Source organism: Condylura cristata, unplaced genomic scaffold (genome assembly GCF_000260355.1).
Source record: "Condylura cristata isolate star-nosed mole 26May11 unplaced genomic scaffold, ConCri1.0 scaffold00007, whole genome shotgun sequence".
Lineage (NCBI taxonomy): Eukaryota > Metazoa > Chordata > Mammalia > Eulipotyphla > Talpidae > Condylura > Condylura cristata.
Window position 1 is genome coordinate 42,147,212 of NW_004567108.1, and position 10,520 is coordinate 42,157,731.

The window sequence follows — 10,520 nt, forward strand, 5'->3', positions numbered from 1 at the left end:
AAAGAAAGAAAGAAAGAAAGAAAGAAAGAAAAAGAAAAGATTCTTCCTACACAATATCACAAAGTAGAATACCAAGGGACCAAGCCTAGCATAGTCTGAATCACAAGGACTGCTAATTAGGATTATGGTGCCATGATATTCAAAACCAACCTTATAAATGATTTAATACAGTAAATGTAAAAATATTGTAATCAAATGGAAAATATTCTAATCGTATGTCAAGAAAAAACGCTTAATAATAAGCTGAAAACTTCCTAAGAAAAGAAATTACAGCTTACAGCTACTTACCACGGTGTTGAATCTGTCTCCCTGATGTTTCTTAATAGAGTCAACATTCTATGGGGAAAAAATCCAGGAAAAAAAAGATTAACAATTGAGAATAAATTACTATGAATTAAAGAGTAAATTAAAACTCTCACAAATGTACCCATATGATTTGATGTGCAAACAAGTTTGGTAATTTTTGAATAGTTGGCTAACTTTTCACTAGTAACTGAATTGCTCTCAATATATTGTAAACTATGTAAAACATTCAACTCTATTACATAATACATACGTTAAGTCCTCACTTAAAATCATCTTGGTTCTTAGAAACTGTGACTTTCAAAGAACTGAAATACAGAAAAACCAGCTTCTCAGTAATGTCATTTGTTCAACATATGCTGGGAGTCTTTTCTTATCAATATTATAACACAACATTACTTGAGGACCTGCTGTATCCATCTACCATCAAAAGCCCACGTAATTGAAGTTGAGAAATAATAGAGTTTTCCAAGCAAATAAACTCTAATCACAAAACATACTTAAATTTAGTAAGTAGTCTTTCTGGTTCTGTGTGACAGTCACTGCTAATTACTTGCCCAAACCTACTCCTCTTATTCAAACCTATTATTTTATTCAGAAACTTTTTTGAGTTTTGCAGGGTAAGGGACAGATGACACAATAAAAATCAAGTACATACACTTTGAAATCTACTTTCAGTTGATCCTACAAAGAACATTTGCTTTCCGTAAAAGGGATAGAAATGAACATGATGTTTAATGTGCATCAACTATCCCATGACCATAAGTCAACAAGTCTGAGGTTATTAAAAACCAATCACTAGGGAAAGAACAGGGTGAAAACAAAACAAAATAATCAATAGTCAATAACACACAATAAAGAAAAAACAAGCTGGAGGTCTCTTACAGCACTGAAAAGCAACAGAACCAATGTAGCCTACTTCTGGATTTCATGGTAATTAAAAATACTAAGTTCTCTACTTGTAAAAATCATTGCTAGTTTCCTGCATATATAGCAACACATTCCATGGAGACAGCCTGAATAACAGCATTAATAAGAAGTATAGACACTGTAAATAAACTTTTTCTTACATGTTCAGAATATTTAAAAATTAATTCAAAATTAAAGACTTAAATGTTAATTAAGACCTGAAACCAGAAAATAGGAAGAAATAGGTGAGAGCTCTTTGACATTAGCCTTGAAGATGTCTCTGAGGATTCAAATCCAGTGTCATGGGAAACAAAAAGAATAAAAATACAACTGAAAAATGTCGACGCAGTGAAACAATCTAAATGAAAAGACAATCTACTGAATGGAAAAGATGTGCAGATCATACATCCAACAAAGGATTCATATACGAAATATATAAAGAATTCACACAATCAACAGAAAAGGAAGATCTGAATAGCTACTTCTCAAAAAAATATATACAAAAGACAACAAAAACAAAGTTCATCGCATTATCAAGAAAATCAAAACAATGAAACAACACCTCACAGCTGTGATGACAACTATTATCAAAAAGACAAGAAACAACAAATGTTAGGGACACTTGGGGGAAAAGGGACCCCTCTGGAAAACAGTATGGATATTTCTCAAAACATTAATGAAATATTATATGATCCAACTATCCCACATCTAGGTACTGGTCTTAGGATCATCAGAACACTAATTCCAAGAGACATACAAACTTCCATGTTATGCTAAATGAAATAAGTCAAACTGTCTCTCTCACATGTGGAAGATGATAAACACACGAACAAAAGAAACAAAAACACTTAAGCTGTAAGAACAAAATAATGGCTACCAGAGTGAAATACGAAAAAGGGGTCAAATATAAGGCGTATGATGGAAACTGACTTTTGGTGGTGAGCATAATGGCATAATATAAACAGGCGTTGATCTACAATGCTATATATCTGAAATCTATATACTATAATCAATAGTACATCAATAAAATTTAATATACAATAAATTTAAAAGCTACACTACAAAAATTTCAGTGATAGTAATAAATGTTTCAAAAATTTTACACCCTAAATATACTGTTTTTTGTATCCTATGGTAAAATGGCTTATGATTATTGAGTTATATATCCATCTCCACAAATTCTACATATCTAACAGGATACTCACTAGGAAAAGGGTAGGTTCCAGGTTCCTTGCCCCACCCAAGGAAAGCTGGAGCTGAGCAGGAAGGATAAGAGGTTAGACAGCAGACTAGAGAATAGAGAAGAACAATGTAGGATGGAGAGCAAGGAGATCTGGCAGAGGCACACAGAACAGAGACAGAGCAAGAAATAGGACCTGCTTCTTGCTCTTGGAAGGGACTGAAACAGATGTGAGCGAGAGACCCATGGGGAGGTTAGCAATGGGAGCTTTTTTCTTGATTTTGACTTGTCTAGCTGTTTCTAATCCCTTCTATAGGTCCCCACCAGAAGGTGCTTTAGACTTGTGGCATGTTTTCCAGCCTCAGTGGCCCTGCTTTGGGCCAATTCTGTCTGGCTGGGCATTTACCCTCACGGGGATGGATTAACTTCAGATGATTTGGAAACTTTATTCTTATCCTTTTCTGTATTGCACACTAATTATATTAAAGGTCCTTTCCATTAAAGGTCTTACACACTAGAGTATGTCTTGTCTTAATGGCAGAACCAATTTATTTTTTATTTATTTATTTTTTATTACAAAAGTTTATTTTTACATCATTTTGTACATTTTTTTCCCATCTCGATTGTAATCCCCGCGGGTTTCCCATCACCAAATCACCCGTGTGATGGCAGAACCAATTTAAATTGGGCAGGTTTGGGGGTCCTGGGGCCCCTCTTACTGACCTGTAACACATATAGTAGATGGCACAACCATCAACAATAGAAAATCCTTCAGGGCATCGCAAGCAAAAGTGGACACTGAATTCAATATACTCCCAACATATGTAATTATCTGGTAGAATGGAACTGACAGTAAGCTAAGATGAAGTTAAGAACACAAGTGCTAAACTGGAGGAAAAAGTTTGAGACTTTAGGTTGAAGTACATGAAAGATGTTCTAGAAGCATCCCAAATAGACAGTTGAACATGTGGGGAGAAATCCAGGCTAAGGATATAAATTTGAAAGTCATCTACTTGATATATTTAAAGCAGTTAAATGAACTTATCAAAGGTATCTACATGAGAGTAGATAGAAAAGAGAGAAGGTACAGTGACTGAGTCCTAAGATACTTTAACTATGATAATGAGGAGACAGAACTGCCAATGTATAGCTATGTGAAGCTCTCATTAGCATGGTAAGATAACATATAAGTAACAACAGAACAGAAACAACACTGTAAAATGATTTAAAAAAAAAAAAAAGAAAGGATAGTTGGACAAAGCAAATACACACAACTCAGGCAGTCTGGCTAAAAGGATATTAGAAAAATAAGAGAACAAAATGTGACTCCAGAGTCACAGCAGAGGATTTGTAGGCAAATGAGAATAATAAAAGAGCCCATTGACAAACTAATAAAAAGATTTAGGCAACCATTCATAGACAGTCCTTGCAAAATTTCCTGCCAATAAAAAAGCTGCTCATGAGGAAGAAAACAAAAGAAACCTTTAATGTAATGGTACAAACAGTGGAATAAAACTCACTTAGGCTATTTTTCAAAAACATAGATTATATGATTTAGGATATTAGGTATAAAACTTGTGATTCTTTATCATACATGCTGATCTAACTTTTTTCAACAATAATTAACAAATGGTTAATCTTATTTCATCCATACTCAAATCATTATATTTTTTCCTCCTTATTACTATCACTGTGACAAACTTTCAGTTTGGGAATTACAACAATTGAAAAGTTAAATTGCTGCAATGGTTTTAAAATCAGACTACACTATATTCCCCATCATCCTAAAAAGATCAAAAGATATACTCGGCTAGATTTAAGAGAAACGTTATATTGGCGTAAGCGTAATCTTCCTATGTGAGTTAGGAATTAAATGGCATTATAAAGGCCCCACAGGTGTGCCCACAGCTATTGTTAAACACTGTAAAAAGCAATTCGGAGCTTATGAATGACCTCCTTTATGAATTCCACCCTGACTTATTTTTATAGATTCCACTCGATTCACTGCTGAAGATTGCAGGTACCAAGGATTACCAACACCCAGCATGTCATCAACCTGACTTCTTAAATGAGGGGTGTCCATGGGATCTGCGGGTGGAGTTAAGTAACTAACCATCCATGGCATATTACTGAATATGTGTGCCGTGCTTCCTTGTACTTTGACTGCGACTTGCACCCTGGCACTGCTGGTAACAGAGACACATGGAAGGCGGCATATGGAGCAGAGAAGGTACAGGTATATGGAGAAATTTAGAAAAGAGACATGTGGAGAGGCTGCTCCTGGTCTTTAAGAAAGATAACAGCAGTCATCAACCTAACCTCGTGTTGGACTATGTGCTGTATTTTGAATTCTGACTCTCCTTTTACCCCACCTCTCTAAGACTAACCCAATCTCTTTTGTTTCTTTACCAAAAGCTACCTTAGACTTATTTTAAGGTCTCAGCAGACCCACTTCAGGCCAAGCCTGTTTGGCTGGGCACTTGAGGGGATGGGTAGTTTTTGGAGTTTTATTAGGAATATCCTTTCTTTTCTTTCTCTCTGCATACCAATTCTATTTCAAAATCTTTCATACTTTCCTTTGAACATGGCTGGACTACTTTTAGAATATGCACCCCTTAACAGTTTGGTTTCCCTGAGCTCCACCTCACTAACAATATTAGATGGTATTTAATTGATCATATGAGATTATTTTAATTATAGCCATCAGTATGTGCTTATCTGTAAGTGATTGATATATGTGATTAGTTCCAAGGCACTTAAAGTACATAAATAGTAAACAATGGAAATAGGAATATGGCAGACAATAATCTTATTAGGTAAAAAATTATGTAAAGAAAAAATTATAAATTGCATTATAAAATTAATATTCTGTATTGTGTCTACAATATATACAGCAATAAATGCAGAAACAGCATAATTTATGGTTATAAAATAATCGATGTCTGACCCCCCCTTAGCCTAATTTTAATCCAGTAGAAAACTGAAAAGTTTCTCAATATCAGACCTATAAATTAAACTTTCATAATAAACCATGGCTGCCCTAAATATAGCTAAACATATCTTACTATGGAATAAAGTAGTAAGCATATATATTTAAGTTACTGAGCATACACATTCAGATATTTCCATTTTTTAATATTTCTACATATAATGTGCTGATAAAGTGGACAGATATAATTTGGCAATGTGTATGCTTATGTAATCAATAGCAGTAACAATACAAAATCTTCTCATCATGCCAGAAAGTTGCCATGTGTCACCTCCCGGTGTGCCACACCCTCACCAGGCAACCTATCCTGTTTAAGAGTGCTATAATATTTATGCACAATTTTTATGAGAACAAAGGCTTTACTTCTCATGTGAGTGAAACTGCTGGATTATATATCTATATTGCCCCCTCCCTGGTTTTTGACTCTGCAGTGAGTAAAGCATCTTGTCTCAGATCTAAAGATCCTGTGCTTGCTGGCAAGTTAACACATTAGCTTATAAGTGAATAAAATCTCTATTCACTTATTTCTTCTTATTTATCCATTGTAAAATAAAAAACACGATCACAATGATTTACAGCACCTATAATCAAGAAACTTAGTCCATGTCCTCACACCTTGATTTTGGGTTGATTCTGTGACTTGCTTATACCAACTTAGTGTGCCATAAGATTACCAGGCAAGAAATAGTACTTACGTCTAGTTGTATGTAGCATATAGCTGATCTGGTTTTTTAATCCAATCTGACAATTTCTTTATTTTAATAGTAGGTTTATTTAAACCATTTGTATTTAATTACCGATGTGGCTTAACTTTGTCTTTTACATTATTAAATTTTTTCTGCCTTCTAATAAAGTTACTCTTGTAAAATCTCCTTTAATGGCCTTTTAACCATACTTTTTTTTATTGCTCTAGGAATAGTCTTAATTCTTAGTCTATCTTTAAATAATATGACTTCTCATATAATCTAAGAAAATTTAAGGGTATAATGGTATTTACATTTACTCTTCTATGTCATGCTATTGTTATATATTTTGTTGTAATTCCTACAAATTTTACACTACCACCTGTTGTTCAGGTAAAAAATTAACACAGAATATTCCTCAGTCTATTTCCCACTAAAGATGTGTTATAAAGTGCATTAGAACATAATATTGAATTTTTCAATGCTGGATTCTGAACCTCATTAATGCCACCAGTATGTATTAACACTATAATTTCCAAGCTGATTTTTTATCCCATTTTCTCAGCAACTGCCTTTCCCTTAAAAAAAATTTATTTATGTATGCACACAAAACTGGGGTACAAGCCAGAGGTACAGAGGAGGTGAGAGGTCTCACCAGAGACAGAGTGGGGAGCAGAACAGGCAGACTGACAAAGTACATTGCTAAGGAGAGCAGTGGGTGTGACAGAAGAGGTCTGTCACAACATGTGGGCCACTTCCCTGACTGGTGATGGAAATAGCATTGAAGTGGTGTGGCCAACCTGCAGTGCTGCGTCCCAACCCATCGCGCCAGCAGGGAGGGCCCTCCTTCTCCTTTCTAAGTTACTTTACCTCCAAACTCCAAAATCTAACGCCAGTTTACCTTTATTCAATTTTATTACTGAGATAGCCTAGGTAAAAGCAATTATAAGTTGGAAGGATAAGAGTTGTTCCAAATCTGGGCCCTCCCTGGTGGTGCAACGGGTTAAAGTGCAGCACTAAGAAGTGATCTGCAGCCGCTGCAGCATGAGTTTGATTCCTGACTGGGGAGCTAACCCACATGGCATGACAGACCTCTCTTGACCCACGCACTGCTCCCCTCAGCAGTATGTTTTGTCAATTTGCCTGTTGTGCTTCTCTACTCTGTCTCTGGTGAATCCTCTTACACCCTCACACCTCTAGCCTGTACCCCAGTTCTTATATGCATAATTCTAAAAATTTAAAAAAAAAAGTTTTTACGAATCCTATTTGAGTCAATGGACTAAATAATGGACTGGAGAGCCCCGTCTAAACAATCTGGCCCACCAGACTGACTAAAGTTAGCATGCTAGAGAAAAACCATTACATATTGAGTAATGATTATCTTACAATTTCCAGGAGGAAAAGTCAAAGCCCACACATGCAGCTGGGGTGTGAACCATCAACACACCCCCAGGTATAGCCAACCCCTAACAAGCTATTCTACTGCACTACTCCATCCTGCATCATGAACCTATTCTTTAAATTTATCTCCTTCTAAATGCAGATGACCAACAAGCATATGAAAAAATGTTCAACATCACTTGTATTAAGGGAGATGCAAATTAAAATCACAATGAGATACCACCTCACCCCAGTGAGAATGGCACATCTTCAAACAACTAGCAACAACAAATATTGGCGAGGATGTGGAGAAAAAGGAACTCTCCTGTACTGCTGGTGGGAATGCAAACTAGTACAACCACTATGGAAAAATGTTTGGAGGTTCCTCAAACTGCTGAACATGAAGCTTCCATATGATCCAGCAATCCCACTCCTAGGTAACTACCCAAAAGACACAAAAACCTGATTCAAAAAGATACCTGCACCCCCACATTTACTGCTGCCTTATTTACAATTGGACAGACACGGAAACAGCCCAATGCCCAAGAGTGGATGACTGGATTAAAAAGATGTGGTATATATACACATGGAATATTACTCAGCAACCAAAAAAAAAACAAAAAACACACACATGCCTTTTGCAGTAACATGGATGGAGCTGGAAAAGATCATGCTTAGTGAAATAAGCCAGAAAGAAAAGGAAAAATACTGGATGGTTTCACTCATAGCAGGAGTATAATGGACCAGGCAAGAAAATAATAATAATGATGAACAGCTATATAGCAGAGACATTTTATATGGGTAGAGTAGGGAATGGGATCAAGAACGTGGGGGGAATGAAATGGACTGGACTATGGTGATAGCACATGGGTGATTTGGTGATGGGAAGCCCACGGGGATTACAACTGAGATGAAAAAATACACAAAATGATGTAAAAAAAAATATTTTTTTAAAAAAATCATCTCCTCCTAACTCTTTGAGGAACCAGGCTACATTCTTCTTTCCAGCACCAGTTCCCTCATGCATGAGTAGCAAATAAAACCTTGCCTGTTTTAACTAAGTATTCTCTGATGAATTCTTTCCCTACTGGGCAGAGGACTCCCCTCTGGGTGGGAGACAATAATAATACAGTCAAATCCTTTCCTTAAGTGAAGCTTTTTACTTTACTACAGACTCTCATTCCAGCAGTCATGTCACTACATTAATTACTTCTTTATCGCTTTAAGGAGTATTTTAAATAAAGCTATCTATAAATAAAATGTTTTTATGCAGTGTGTACACTGCCCTAGAAACTGCGCCAAACCTGTTGAAAAGCATGACCTCATTTGAAATTCCACCATTATTTATTTCTGACCATGTCCAAACAACTTCTATTAAGTGCAAATCTACCTGTTAAAGTCAAAACCCTGGTTTCTTAAGGTGATTTTCCTTAAACATACATATATTCCTAAATAAATTTACTTAAATAAACTTAAGTAAACTAGCGTCTGTACACAAAGGAAAAAAATTTAAGCTTCTCCTACTAATTAAACATTACTTTTTATATTTTTTAAACATGTAATTAGTCACCTATTTACTGAATATCTTACTATAAAAGGGGGCTGTGCTAACATAAAATAAATAAATAAATAAATAAAATGTGGGTCTCTGATCCCAAAGGACTTAGATATATAATGAGAGAAAAGACAGATATTCACTAATAAAAATTAGACTAAAGCACAACTGTTAAAATGGTGCATGGTTAAGAATTTGATAGAAAACAAATGGTAAAGATTTTGGTAAGAATACTTCTAAGTGCCAAAAAATAACTATCTTTGCAGCTATCATGTAGGAGTGTTAGGGGGAAAGGATGTCCTGAACAAACTCAGCAGACACAGGTTTTTGAACTCCACCCCCTACTCCAGTCACTGAAACTACAACTCCCAGAAACACCAAAGGGAGGATTGTGAGGGCCCAAGGACGGAGCTAAGCAACTATTTTGAGATTTTTGGGATATATAAGGGAGCCATGTTGAGCAGGCTTTCTCGCTCCCTTGGCCTCATGGCTGGTCATTTTGGCTCTTGATGAGTTTTCAGTGTGCTACTGAAAGTTCCAACTCAGAGAAGCTGGTAGGATGCTCTAGTCTATCTCACTCTCTTGTCAGTGTGCCAACATTGAGGGGGCGGTGGGTCTTGCAGCCTGAGACTCTTTACGCAGCTGTTTACCTGCCGCATTGAAGCTGGTCAAAGTGTTACAGGGCACCCCAATGTGAACTGGGATGCCTGTCTGTGGGGCCTCACCCACACACTTAAGATTCAACTGCACTGCAGGCACACACAAAACGGTCAATAATGGGTTTGTTTACAAAGGGGAAAGAAAAGGAACAGCCCAGGGAAAAAGAGAGAAATACAAGTTAACTAGAGCGTCCTATCAGTTCCACTGATTTGGAACTCCAATTGCACACTGCAAGCTCATCAAGAACCAAACGACCAGCCATGAGGCCAAGGGAGCAAGAAAGCCTGCTCAACATGGCTCCCTATTATATCCCAAAAAACTCAAAATGGTTGTTTAGCTCTGCCCTTGGGCCCTCACAGTCCTCCCTTTGGTGTTTCTGGGAGTTGTAGTTTCAGTGGCTGGAGTAGGGAGTGGAGTTCGTTTAGGACATCCTTTCCCTCTAACTTTCAAGTACTTTTAAGTTTTAGTTTTTGTTTTTACTACCTCAGTCTGGCAAATTGGGATACCACTGTACCCAAAATTTGACACTTTTTGCAATTATGAGGTTTTGTTTTGTTTCTTTTTTTTTATAACAGATATGTAATTGCTTATATTGGAAATCTTGAAAGCCTCTTAAGCCAAAAATGTATCACATTTCTTAGTATTTTTAGTGGTCTCATTAAAGCAGATGCATTAGATGCCAGCAGCAAATCTAAACCTGACTCCTAAAGAATCTACAAGCTTTATAATAGCAAGTACCTGTTGTAAAGTAGAAATGATCTCCTAGTCAGACAGACAATTATGAAATTTCTTAATAAATATACCACTTTCTCAATTGAGATCCAGATTATCAATAAGTAAAACCTCTCATTTGAAAGTAAA

At 36.2% G+C, this 10,520-nt stretch overlaps 1 protein-coding gene across 5 annotated transcripts in view; it reads right to left on the minus strand.

The window, feature by feature from the left end:
• The window catches only part of ERBB2IP (erbb2 interacting protein), a 106,600-nt gene that overhangs the window by 74,196 nt on the left and 21,884 nt on the right, over window positions 1-10,520 (minus strand). For 4 of the 5 annotated variants that reach the window (XM_004678253.2, XM_004678250.2, XM_012721905.1 and 1 more), the window contains exon 1: window positions 289-332. The gene's annotated coding sequence lies outside the window, so the exon portion shown is untranslated. Of the gene's footprint in view, window positions 1-288; window positions 337-10,520 lie in introns of those variants that run through there. The other variant, XM_004678248.2, reaches the window with a different exon arrangement.